This window comes from Cherax quadricarinatus, chromosome 19, assembly GCF_038502225.1.
Source record: "Cherax quadricarinatus isolate ZL_2023a chromosome 19, ASM3850222v1, whole genome shotgun sequence".
In the NCBI taxonomy this organism is placed as follows: domain Eukaryota; kingdom Metazoa; phylum Arthropoda; class Malacostraca; order Decapoda; family Parastacidae; genus Cherax; species Cherax quadricarinatus.
In genome coordinates, this window is record NC_091310.1 from 302223 (window position 1) to 315207 (window position 12985).

Genomic DNA, 12985 nt, shown 5'->3' on the forward strand with positions numbered 1-12985 from the left:
GTAAGTCAATCAAATCATTCAATAAGTCAGTCATTTAGTAAGTTGGTCTTTCAGTAAGTCAGTCATTCAGTAAGTCAGTCAGTCAGTCAGTCACACACACTTATGTTTACCTCTTTTTGTGTACAAAGTAACACTTCATTATGGCCACAGAATGTCCTGTCTAATATATTTGTTTCCTTCGTTAATTCTAAGACTTAAATGCTTTTACACCTTTTCTTGCCACTTTGAGCAACACTGGTATGCCTACTGGGTGTCATGATTGCTTGGCAGATACAAGATATAGTAATTAAAAGATCAAAACACAATTCACAATCACAAGCTTGTAGCAGAGACGTTGGACTGGACACATATGAAGCACAAATGCTGAGATGGTGGGGTGGTGTCTGGGGGAGGGGGGGTTGCTGGGGACGGCGGGAGGTCTCCCCGCTGTTCCACAACAAGGCAGCCGCTTGAGGAAAAGGGAAGTTTTTTTTCTTTCCTGCAAACTAAACCGTGTTAAATTCATCTTACGACGTGTTACATAAAATTGTGCCGCAATTCTTCAATCATTGTTATACCCAAATTGTGCCAAATAAACTCATGCTAAATGACGGTCTACTGTAATAAACATGCTATGTAACATATAAACATGATAAATACACCCCACAGTAGAATAAATTAACATAAATATGAGATGTTACGTGTATGAACCAAACCAGACGCGTTCGTCTGCTTGTTTACATAACTCCGCATCTCTCTCCTCTCTCATTTACTCATTCTCTTTCACTCTCATTTATTCTTTTTACCTTGTTTACTCACCTCTCACCGTACATTAAGGCTAAAAATATTTTAAGGTAAGTAATGAGTCTACTCTGTATGCATTTTATAGCTCTAGGGTGCTCTAAATGTCATAGTATATTACATGTGGGTGGGGTGGCCTGGCTGGTTAGCTACCATACCTCCCACACCTGACTTCTTACAAATAAATACTACTCACCTCTCATCCTACATTAAGATTACAAATATTTTAATGTAAATAATGAGTGTACTGTGCGAGTATTTTACTTTTTGTGTTTTTAATGCCTAGTTCTATTGCTAACATAATATATGTTAGTGTAAACTTGTTAACTAGCATTTATATGCATTTATAAGTGGAAAAATATGGCATTCTGCTTTCTGGCGATGTTCGCTATATGGCAGTAGCCTGGAACCTAACCTGTTATATAAGTGGGGCCCCTATTGTATATAAAATATGTAAGTAACCTAGGATAACCCAATATAGTCAAACAATATGACTCATTTTCACATTCTGAAGAGTATTATATGTACCTTGAAACAATTGTAATATTATAAGTATTCCTTGTACATAATGTCAGAAGACCATAGTAGTAAGAAAATAGAATAAAAACAATTATTTCATAAATATATACAGGTTGGCTATCACTAATCCGGCAATCAGTACTCCGGTTCCATCAGTAATCTGGCACTAATTTCAATTAGCATAATTTCAAATTTCTGGGGTTGTAACACCAACCTGCTACCATTGTTTGGTGGTGTTACTTGCTGCATAAGTCATTCCAGTTTCTTTTTCTCTATTTATTGTTATAACCTGTTCACTTGTAGCCCTAGCCATGGTTCCAACAAATAAAAGAAATGTTTCTCATTGTGTAATGCACATACACCATACTTGTCCATAAAATCCTGCAGCACGCAGTGCATAATGAGAAAAGTAGGCGACTGTGCTTTTGGTGTAAAACAGCAACTTTGCGGTGAATTATCGTATGGTTTGTATGGATGTATTATCGTTTTTTTTATCTCATTTCATAGAATGGAAGATATATTACAGAAATAGATATAATTTTGATTGGTTTCATACCAGAAAGTACCTTAACCCTTTCAGTGTTTCCGACGTACTAGTAAGTCTTACTAGCCAGGGTTACTGACGTACTAGTACGCATAAATTCTAGTGTCCTCAAATCAAGCAGGAAAAGGCTGGTAGTCCTAGACTTGAGAGAATGGGTCTCCATGGTCAGTGTGCGTGGTACAAAAAAAATCGGGGACCCAGTGGTGCATTGTGGGAAAGCCATTTTATTACACCTTGTTCACCATGTCTAGCTCTAAGAAACTCCTCACTCCTAAGCTAACTGGGGCTCTTTTGTTCCCAAGTGCACAGTTCAAACACAGATGGAAGTGTCAGTGAAGATGAATTTCATGGTTTTGAGGAGTTTGTGACCGAAAGCAATGCCCAGGAAACCTGAAGGAAGGAAGGAAGGAAGGATGATAGGAAGAAAGGGAGGAAGGAAGGAAGAGATGAGAGGAAGAAAGGAAGAAATGAGAGGAAGGAGGGAAGGAAGGAAGGAGGGAAGGAAGGAAGGAGGGAGGGAAGGAAGGAGGGAAGGAAGGAGGGAAGGAAGGAAGGAGGGAGGGAAGGAAGGAGACCATCAACCTAAGATAACCCAAAAAATTCAGACAGTGACTTATTTCCATGTGGGTTGGTAGGGTGAAGAGGAAGTTGACAGGCAGTGAGGGTGATGAGTGATGGTGTTATTTGTCATTGTGACACTAATTACACTGGTGACTCAGCATATTTACAAGTCCACCCTCACACAACAACTACGAGCTTTACAGAAGCTGTAGCAGTTCTGGGAAGTGTCCAGTGACTTTATATGTGTATATATGTGATAGAAAAATAGTAATAAACAACATTTTTTGTTGGTTTGTGTAAACATGTTTTGTAAACAATATAATGACTGTTTGTACGGTTATTGTGTAGCATACAACTAGTGAATATACATTCAGTATACCTTACATTGGTCTCACAGGCCATAAAATTACTTTAATGAAGAAAGAAAGGAAGGAAGAAGTAAGGAAGGAAGGAGGGAAGGAAGGTAGGTAGGAAGAGATGAGAGGATGGAAGGAAGGAAAGAAGGAAGGTAGGTTTGTGGGGAGGAAGGGATGTGTTGTGGAAGGCAATGAGTGTTAGTGAGTGGTGGTATGATGCATCATTTTGACACAAGACACACCAGTGACTCAGCTTATTTACAAGTCCACCCCCACATACTACAAGCTTTCAGAACCTCTTGTACTTATAGGAACCTGTCCAGTGACTCTATATGTGTATATACATGATAGAAAAATAGTAATAAACAACATTTCTTATTGTTGGTTTGTATAAACATGTTTTGTAAAGAATACAATGACAGCAAAGTTTGTGCTGTTATTGTGTAGTATACAATGAGTGAATATATACCAAATAGTCTTTATATTGGTCTCAGAGCCAAAAAAGTTACTTGAAAAAATAAAATATTAAAAAAATAAAAGAAAAAAGTAGAAAAACAAAATAAACTACAGTGGACACTTAACCAAAGGCATTAATCCGTTCCAGAGAGCTTGCCGTTAGTCGAACTTGCCATTGGTCGAATTAATTTTCCCCATTCAAAATAATGGAAATAGAAATAATCCATTCCTGACACCCCAAAGTCTGAAAAAAAAAAAAATTTTTACATGAAATATACATTTCCTTACACCAAAATGAATGGCACATGCAAAATAAACAATAATTAAATGCCACTTACCTTTATTGTGGAGTTGTTGATGAGTGATGTGCCAGCAGCAGGAGAGATTCAGGACTATCTATTGCTTGGAAGAAGAATCCCCTTCCATAAAGACTTCAGGTACCAAGTCCTTTGGTGGGGTTACCTCCCTTGGATTTTTAATGCCACTAAAACCAGCTTGAAAGTCACTGGACCCCTGTTGCACAAAATATTTGTCCAGAGAGCTCTGTTTCTCACGTGCCCTTAGGATTTCCCTAAAATGGGACACAAAAGTGTCATTGTACATGTTGCCAATGTGGCTTGCAACTTCTGCAACAGGATAAAATTCATCAATTAATGCTTGCACCTTTGTAAACACTGAACTCATTTCCCTAATCCTTGATCCTTGATGAAGTCATCTTCCTCAGTCTCTCTTGATCCTGCTCTGAAGAGCATTCCTGAGATGTGATCTGTTGCTGTTGCACCTGAAGCTCTTGCAGGTCTGCACTGGTTAGTTCTTCCTCGTCGTTCTGCACCAACTCTTCCACATCCTCGTCACAAACCTCCAACCCCAAGGACTTCCCCAATGACACAATAACTTCCACTACTGGCATAGCCTCCTGAGGGTTAGCCCCCAAACCCTTCAAAATCCCTCTGTTCTACACATTCTGGCCACAGTTTCCTCCAAGCAGAGTTCAAGGTCCTCTTAGTCACTCCCAAGCCTTACCTATAAGGTTTACACAACTGAGGATATTGAAGTGATTTTTCCAAAACTCTCTTAGGGTCAATTGAGTGTTTGAGGTCACTTCAAAGCACTTTTGAAACACTGCTTTTGTGTAGAGTTTTTTGAAGTCTGAAATGACCTGCTGGTCCATGGGCTGGAGGAGAGGAGTTGTATTAGGAGGCAAAAACTTCGCCTTAACGATACCAAACTCCCTTGCAATTTCCTCTTGCAAGTTGTGAGGATGAGCAGGAGCATTGTCCATTACCAGGGGGCACTTGAGTGACACTTTCTTTTCCTGGAGGTAATTTTTTTAGTGGGGCCAAACACACCATAAAACCAATCCAAGAAAAATTCCCTAGTGACCCATGCCTTACTGTTTGATCTCCACAGCACACACAAATTACCCTTGACGATATTGTTTCTCTTGAACACTCTGGAAGTATCAGAGTGATACACCAATAAAGGCTTCACTTTGCAATCACCACTAGCATTACTACACAACATTAACCCTTTCAGGGTCCACAGGCCCTCTCAGAGACTTGTTCTCAGGGTCCCCCAAATTTAAAAAAAAAAAATTATTTTTTCTTATGAAAAGATAGAGAATCTTTTCCCGATTATAATAACACCAAAAGTATGAAATTTGATGGAAAACTTACGGAATTATGCTCTCATGAAGTTAGCGGTCTCGACGATGTTTACGCATCGGTGATTTTGCCCACTTTGAGCCCTATTTTCGGCCAATTCCAATGTACTAGTCGACAAAAATCATAACTATTTCGCTAGAACTCCATTTTTTCTATCGAATGAGTACAAGAAACCACCAATTTACCGATTTCAACTGTCCAATACAGTGGTCAGAATTTAGCAATTTTGTCAATTTCACACAAATTTCAAAAGATGCCAATTTCCAAATTGGGTCCAGAATAAACAAGAAAGACATTCCTGGCACTAAAATAACATTTTCTCTGTTCATTAGTCACGTCCCCACGCCCCTCTTACATTCTTTTGCTTTCCATTTTGAATTTTTATTTTCACACAAAATAGAAGATTTACTGTTATGCAGACTACTGCATTAGTGTAGAAATGGTATAAATAATATCGGCACACTTGTGAAAGAATATTAGACTCACCAGTTGACATGTATTGGACACTTAGCATGATTTGTTTACTTTTGAACTTTGGTAAAAATCAAACATTTCTGCTACTTTGAGCTCAATTTCAAGGTACTTTTCATTATAAAACCAGTCAAAATCATCTCAATTTCTATAGTATGTCTTCCATTCTATACAATGAGACCAGGAAAACTAGAATACAACAATAAATACCATAAGAAAATACAGTGCAAAGTTGCTGTTTTAATCCAAAAACACTGTCAAAGTTTTTTTTTTTCCTCATTACGCACTGTGTGCTGCAGGATTTTTTTTATACTGCACACACTGACCACATAGACCCATTCTTTCAAATGTAGGCCTACCAGCTTTCTCTCACTAGATTTGAAGGCGCTAGAATTTATGAGTACACGTACTAGTACGTCAAGGACCCTGGTGCGTAAGCCGTAATAGTACGGCCGAAACCCTGAAAGGGTTAATGTCAGCCTGTGTTTCATAGGCTTATGTCCTGGGAGTGCCTTTTCCTCCTGAGTAATGTAGGTCCTGTTTGGCATTTACTTTGAAAACAGGCCTGTTTTGTCACATTTCAACACTTGTTCAGGTTTTAAGTTTTCAGTCTCTATATATTCCTTAAAGTCCTTCACACATTTTTCTGCCACATTTTTGTCTGAACTGGCTGCCTCACCATGCCTTACCACACTGTGTATGCCACTATGAATCTTAAATCTCTCAAACCAGCCTTTGCTGGCCTTAAATTCATCATCAGCAGCAGCACTATTATGAGACATTTTCTTAATGAGATCATCAAGCAACTTCCTTGCCTTTTCATAAATTAAAGACTAAGAAACACTATCTCCTGATAATTGTTTTTTGTTTATCCATACCAATAACAATCTCTCTACCTCTTTAATTATTTGAAGTCTCCGTTTTGAAAACATATTTGAACCTTTTGCAACAACAGCTTCCTTGATTTCCTGTCTGTTCACCAAGACAGTACAGGTCTCCCTGAACATTCACGAGGGTTAGGGGATCAAGAGCCTCGCAAATGTTGAAAAACCATGAATGTTTGGTGCCCCAATATATTGTAGGGAAATATATTACAATACTGCTTCCTTAACTTGTTGAACCATGAGTAATCATAAAATACATGAAAACGTCGTAAATTGTACTAAATATATACATGTTATGCTTTAATAACGTAGGTTATTTAATAACATGTATGTTAACAACATGTATGTTATTAAATAACACAGACTCCACCACTGCCTCCACCACTGCGAGTCCCTACTACCCTCCCTCCGACCCCCGCAACTGGCAGCCAGCCCTCCCACCACTCAGTGTGGTGAGTGTTTTGTTTGTTCATTATTTGCTATTAAACTACAGAATAAATAATGTAAACTCATCCATGACTGCATATTGGAATGGCTATTAGGAAAGGTATTAGACGGTGACATCATGTGTTTACTCTTGAACACTGCAAAGAATCGAACATTTCTGCAATTGCTAATAATAACAATAGTAATAATAATAATAATAATAATAATAATAATAATAATAATAATAATAATAATAATAATAAAAAAACACGATATAATTGAAGAAGGAAATTGTACAAAAATACAAGGGAGTGGTTGACACATCGTCAGTGTGACTTTGTTTATGCTGGAGTGAACATTAGTCTCCCTGCTCTTCCAAACATTTCACAATAATTCAGCAGTTGAGGCAGTGGTATTTAATAACATACATGTTATAAATAATAATAGTACATGTTATTAATAATAACATGTATGTATTATTATTAACATGTATGTATTTAATAACTTATATGTTATAAATAATAATAGTACATATTATTAATAACATGTATTATTATTAACATGTATGTTATTAAATACCATTGCCTCAATCACTGCCTCTACCACTCCAGTCACACTCAGTCTACAAGCACCAAACGCAATGAATTATTGTGAAATGTTTGGAAGAGCAGGGAGACTAATGTTCACTCCAGCATAAACAAAGTCACACTGATGATGTGTCAACCACTCCCTTGTATTTTTGTACAATTTCCTTCTTCAATTATATCATATTTATTATTATTATTATTATTATTACTACTACTACTACTATTGTTATTATTGGCTGTAGCAGAAATGTTTAATTCTTTGCAGTGTTAAAGAGTAAACGCATGATGTCACCGTCTAATACCTGTTCGAATAGCCATTCCAATATGCAGTCATGAATGGGTTTACATTATTTATACTGTAGTTTAATAGCAAATAATGAATAAACAAAACACTCACCACACTGAGTGGTGGGAGGGCTGGCTGCCAGTTGCGGGGGTCGGAGGGAGGGTAGTTGGGACTCGCAGGTGGCGGGAAACTTAAATATGATTTGGCGGCTGGGAATTTGGTGGCTGGGAATTTGGTGGCTGGGAATTTGGCGGTTGGGAATTCGCGAATGTGTGAAGCCCGTGGAAGTTGAAAACGTGAATGTTGAGGGAGACCTGTACTGATGGTTGAATGTGATTTGTTGTATTGCCTTTCCAACTCAGCCATTCGGACTCCACTCTCATATTTTTCAATGATATCTTCCTTCATTTCCATCGTAATTCTCATCCTTTTTAACACTGGCTTGGCACTAGAAGCTTTCTTAGGCCCCATGGTGGCTTATTTAGTGGTTACAAGCACTAAAAACACTGGAATAATCCCAAATATATATGGCAGGCACACGTGGAAACCGACCGCAACAGCTTGTAAACAATGGCACACTGAGTCTTGGAGTGGCTGGGCCCGCTCAGGCTGCGCTCTCGGCACATGGACATGTTCCAGATGAACATCATTGGTAGAGTTTTTCACCGTTGGTAGAGACATTTTTTTTACGTCAAAAAGCTCCGTTAGACAAAATTGCCATTACTTAATGCCGCCATTAGTTGAGGGTCCACTCTATTACCGGGTGACCGGCAGTCAGCAACGCTGCCGTATGCAGTTCAATTTCTGTCAACCTCATGCCTCCATATCTCCGTAAGTACTGATCACAAAATAATTTTTTTATTTCGAATATTTTTCGACTCTGAGAATAAGTTCAGGAGAGGGCCTGTCAACCATGAAAGGGTTAAAAATGAGCTTAAATCAGCAGAAATGTTCGATTTTTGCCGACATTCAAGAGTAAACAAATGATGTTACCATCCAATATGTGTCCAACTGGTTGGTCAAATATGCAGTCATGAACGGGTTGACATTATTTACACAACTATTACAAAAATGCAGTAGTCTGCAAAATAGTAAATCTTCTATTTTTTTGTGTGAATAAAAATTAAATATGGAAAGCAAGCATAATATAAGAGGGGCCTGCAGACGTGAGTAATGAACAGAGAAAATGTTATTTTAGTGCTAGGAATGTCTACGTTCTTTATTCTGGACCCTATTTTGAAACTGGCATCTCTTGAAATTTGTGTGAAATTGGTCAAATTACTTACTTATGACCACTTTATTGGGTAGTTGAAACAGGTAAATGGGCAGTTTCTTGTACTCAATCAACAAATAGAAGGAATACTAGTGAAATAGTTATGAGTTTGGTAGACTGGAACAATGGAATGTGCCAAAAGTAGGGTGAAAAGTGGTGGAAATCGCCAATGCATAAATATCGCCATTGGGTTAAGTGTATTCTAACCTAATCATTCTGTAATCCGGCAAAAATCACTAATCCAGCACTCTACAGGTTCTGATGATGCTGGATTAGTGATGGCCAACCTATACTGTATATTCCAAGCTAGTAAGGCATTAAATTTTCCCCATGTTTGAGTGCTGAAATATCTTTAAACACATCAAAAATATTGGCAGAAGGTGTATTTGAAAGAATGAAAAAAATATGAGTACTCTGAACACTATTAAAAGGATAAGGAGATAAGCCAGTGAATTTTCAAGGTAGATATCAGCGAATTATCCAGGTGACTGTGTCAGGCACTTGGTAAGTCACAGATGTTGACCAGTTATCCATTGTGCTTGGTCAGTCATCAACATCAGCCAGTTCTCCAGGTGGCAGTGTCAGGCACTTGGTAAGTCACCAACATTGGCCAGTTATCCAGGTGGCAATGTCAGGCACTTGGTAAGTCACCAACATCGGCCAGTTATCCAGGTGGCAATGTCAGGCACTTGGTAAGTCACCAGCATCAGCAAGTTATCCAGGTGGCAGTGTCAGGAACTTGGTAAATCACCAACATCAGCCAGTTATTCAGGTGGCAGCGTCTGGCACTTGTGTAATAAAACACATTTTGTGGTCAAATGTTTCCTCTTCTTCAAAGTCAACTGTGAAAGAGGCTACATCAGAAATTGTGGAGATGTTAGCAGTGTTTTGAGTCTTATTTTTGAAAACTTTATTAGAGTCATTGATCTGTAAACTGATGAGTGGATCAATGAACAGAGTCCTATTGTGACTTAAGTATTTTACTAATTTCCTTACTGGCATCAGTCTATGTCCCTATTTTCCTTCCATAACTTAACATTCAATATTACTACTACTCCTTCCTTAGCTCTAACACTCTCAGATACACCTACTGAATATATCCTAACCCCATCAGCTTTATTTTGCTTAGAGCCAGGACATCCAGCTTCTTTTCATTCATAGCATTCACAGTCATCTCTTTCTTACCATCTGTACCACATTCATGCACACTCAAAGATCTTAACTAAAAAAATTTTCTTCTTTTAAAATTTAGTAATGTATACAGAAGAAAGGGCTACAAGCCTCTTGCTTCCAGCATTTTAGTCACCTTTTATGCCACGCATGGCTTACGCAGGAAGGGTTCTTCTCAACTTTCCTGTGGATATTCAAGGAAATAAATAAGAACATTACTATTAAGAAAATACAAGAAAACTCTGATGGGTATGTATACATATACATGTACATGCATGTGCAGTGTGACCTTAGTGTAAGTAGAAGGATTCGTAGTAGTCCTTTAGGATTCATAGTAGTCCTCCTGTTTTGAGTCCTCAGGTCAAGAAGGGAACCTGGACAGTGGCTGGACAGCATGGAACGAAGTTGACGATCAAGAAGACGAATGGAAAGGTAGAAACGATAAAGAAGAAAGAGACTGCAGTGGAAACTGTTGTGCAAACATCTAATGCATTCTCCATGCTACCCGACGAATGCGAGTCAACTACTGGGAACGTCACAATGAACGACACAAAGGAAGGTAAGAATATTGTTGTTGTTGGGGATAGCCAGGTTAGATACATGGATAAGGCGTTCTGCTTGAAGGACAGGAGTAGGAGACAGAGGGTTTGCTTTCCTGGGGCTGAGATGGAGGATATTGTTAGCCGTCTGGATGACATCATGAGAGGTAATGGGAGCAATCCTATTATCTGTCTCAGTGCTGGAGGCAATGATGTTGGCAGACGCAGGAGTGAGGACCTGATTAGCAGGTATAGGTCAGCAATAGAGATACAGTGGTCCCTCGCTTTTCGTAGTTCTCGGCAATCGTAAATTTCGCCAATCATAGGGGTATTTTCGTATAAACGGACTCGCTTTTCATAGGGTGACTCGCGAATAGTAGTTCGTCCGGGACACGTATGCACGGTGTGAGCCGGGGCGGCCTCCCTACCCAGCCAGTCTGGCATTGTTTACCAGTGAGTGAAGGTCCCCTCAAGTGCTCCTATGAAATATTTCATAATATTCCACTCATTTTAGTGCTTGCAAGTACTAAATAAGCTACCATGGCTTCAAAGAAAGCTCCTAGTGCCAAGCCTGTGGTAAAGAAGGTGAGAAATATGTACAGTGACAGTCTTGGGCCATTTTAGGGAAGTGTTAAAGAGACGCCAGAAACAGAGCTCTCTCCACAGTTACTTTGCGAGACAGGACTAGAGTGACTCTCAAGGTGGTCCAAGTGGCATTAAGAAACAGAGAAGAGAAGCAACCCCAGAGAAGCAATTGGTACCTGAGGTGTTGCTGGAAGGGGATTCCCCTTCCAAACTGTAAACAATCCAATCTCTCTCCTCCTCCAGTCTCCCATACACTAAGAAGAATCTCCAATAAAGGTAAGTGTTATGCTGTTAATGTTTCATTCATCATTTCCCACTGTATTGTTTATGTACTACATGTATATTTCATGTAAAAATTTTTTTTGTTTTAATACTTCTGGGTGTCAGGAACGGATTAATTGTATTTACATTATTTCTTATGGGGAAAATTGATTCGCAAATCGTAAATTTCGTTTATAGTAACGGCTCCAGGAACAGATTAATTACGAAAAACGAGGGACCACTGTAATTAGGAGGAAGGGTGGGAACCCTGTCATATGTAGTATTTTGCCAAGGAAAGGAGTTGGAAACGAATGGTTGCATAAAAACGGGCATTAAGTCTGAAGTAACACATACAGAATCTGTTTGGATAGAATTTTCAGAGGGGCGTGAAAAATTGATTTTAGGTGTAATATACCATCCCCCAAACTTAGATAGGGACCAAGGGAGACTACTATGGGAGGAAACTGTAAAGGCCACAAGGCACGATAACGTAGTAATTCTAGGAGACTTTAACTTTAGTCATATTGATTGGAATTTCTTGACTGGGAATTTAGAATCAAACGACTTCTTAGAAGTAGTTCAGGATTGTTTTTTGAAGCAGTTTGTGACAGAGCCTACAAGGGGAAATAACCTGTTTGACTTGGTTTTGGCAAACAAGGAAACCCTTGTTAATAATTTAGAAATTACAGAGGAACTCGGCACAAGCGATCACAAATCAATTACCTTTAGCATTGAATGGAAGTATGATAGTAGGGATAATTCAGTAATGGTCCCAGATTTCCATTTAGCGGATTACAATGGGCTTAGAGAACACTTATCATCTGTAGACTGGAGTAACGAAGAGAGCTATCAGTATGACGGCTTTCTTAACACAATACAGTGGACCCCGCATACCGTTGGCCTTACATAACGTTAAATCCGCATACCGATACATTTAATCGCTAAGATTTTGCCTCGCATACCGCTAAAAAACCCGCTCAACGCTGTTCGTCCGAGATGCGTCTAATGTGCGGCCTTAGCCAGCCTCACATGTTCCGCCGGTGGCATTGTTTACCAGCCAGCCTCCACGGTAACATCCAAGCATACAATCGGAACATTTCGTATTATTACAGTGTTTTTGGTGATTTTATCTGCAAAATAAGTGACCATGGGCCCCAAGAAAGCTTCTAGTGCCAACCCTACAGGAATAAGGGTGAGAATTACTATAGAGATGAAGAAAGATATCATTGATAAGTATGAAAGTGGAGTGCGTGTCTCCGAGCTGGCCAGGTTGTATAATAAACCCCAATCAACCATCGCTACTATTGTGGGCAACAAAAAGGCAATCAAGGAAGCTGTTCTTGCCAAAGGTTCAACTGTGTTTTCGAAACAGAGATCGCAAGTGATGGAAGATGTTGAGAGACTCTTATTGGTGTGGATAAATAAAAAACAGATAGCAGGAGATAGCATCTCTCAAGTGATCATAAGTGAAAAGGTTAGGAAGTTGCATGACGATTTAATTAGAAAAATGCCTGCAACTAGTGATGATGTGAGTGAATTTAAGGCCAGCAAAGGTTGGTTTGAGAGATTTAAGAAGCGTAGTGGCATACATAGTGTGATAAGGCATGGTGAGGCTGCCAGTTC

At 39.0% G+C, this 12985-nt stretch overlaps 1 protein-coding gene across 3 annotated transcripts in view; it reads right to left on the bottom strand.

The window, feature by feature from the left end:
- Positions 1-12985, bottom strand: part of LOC128690344 (zinc finger protein 300-like) — a 132139-nt gene that overhangs the window by 60082 nt on the left and 59072 nt on the right. Inside the window, exon 2 of one of the 3 annotated variants that reach the window (XM_070086508.1) lies at positions 3343-3460. The exons of the other annotated variants lie outside the window; for them this stretch is intronic. The gene's annotated coding sequence lies outside the window, so the exon portion shown is untranslated. The remainder of the gene's footprint in view (positions 1-3342; positions 3461-12985) is intronic. 3 annotated transcript variants of the gene reach the window in all.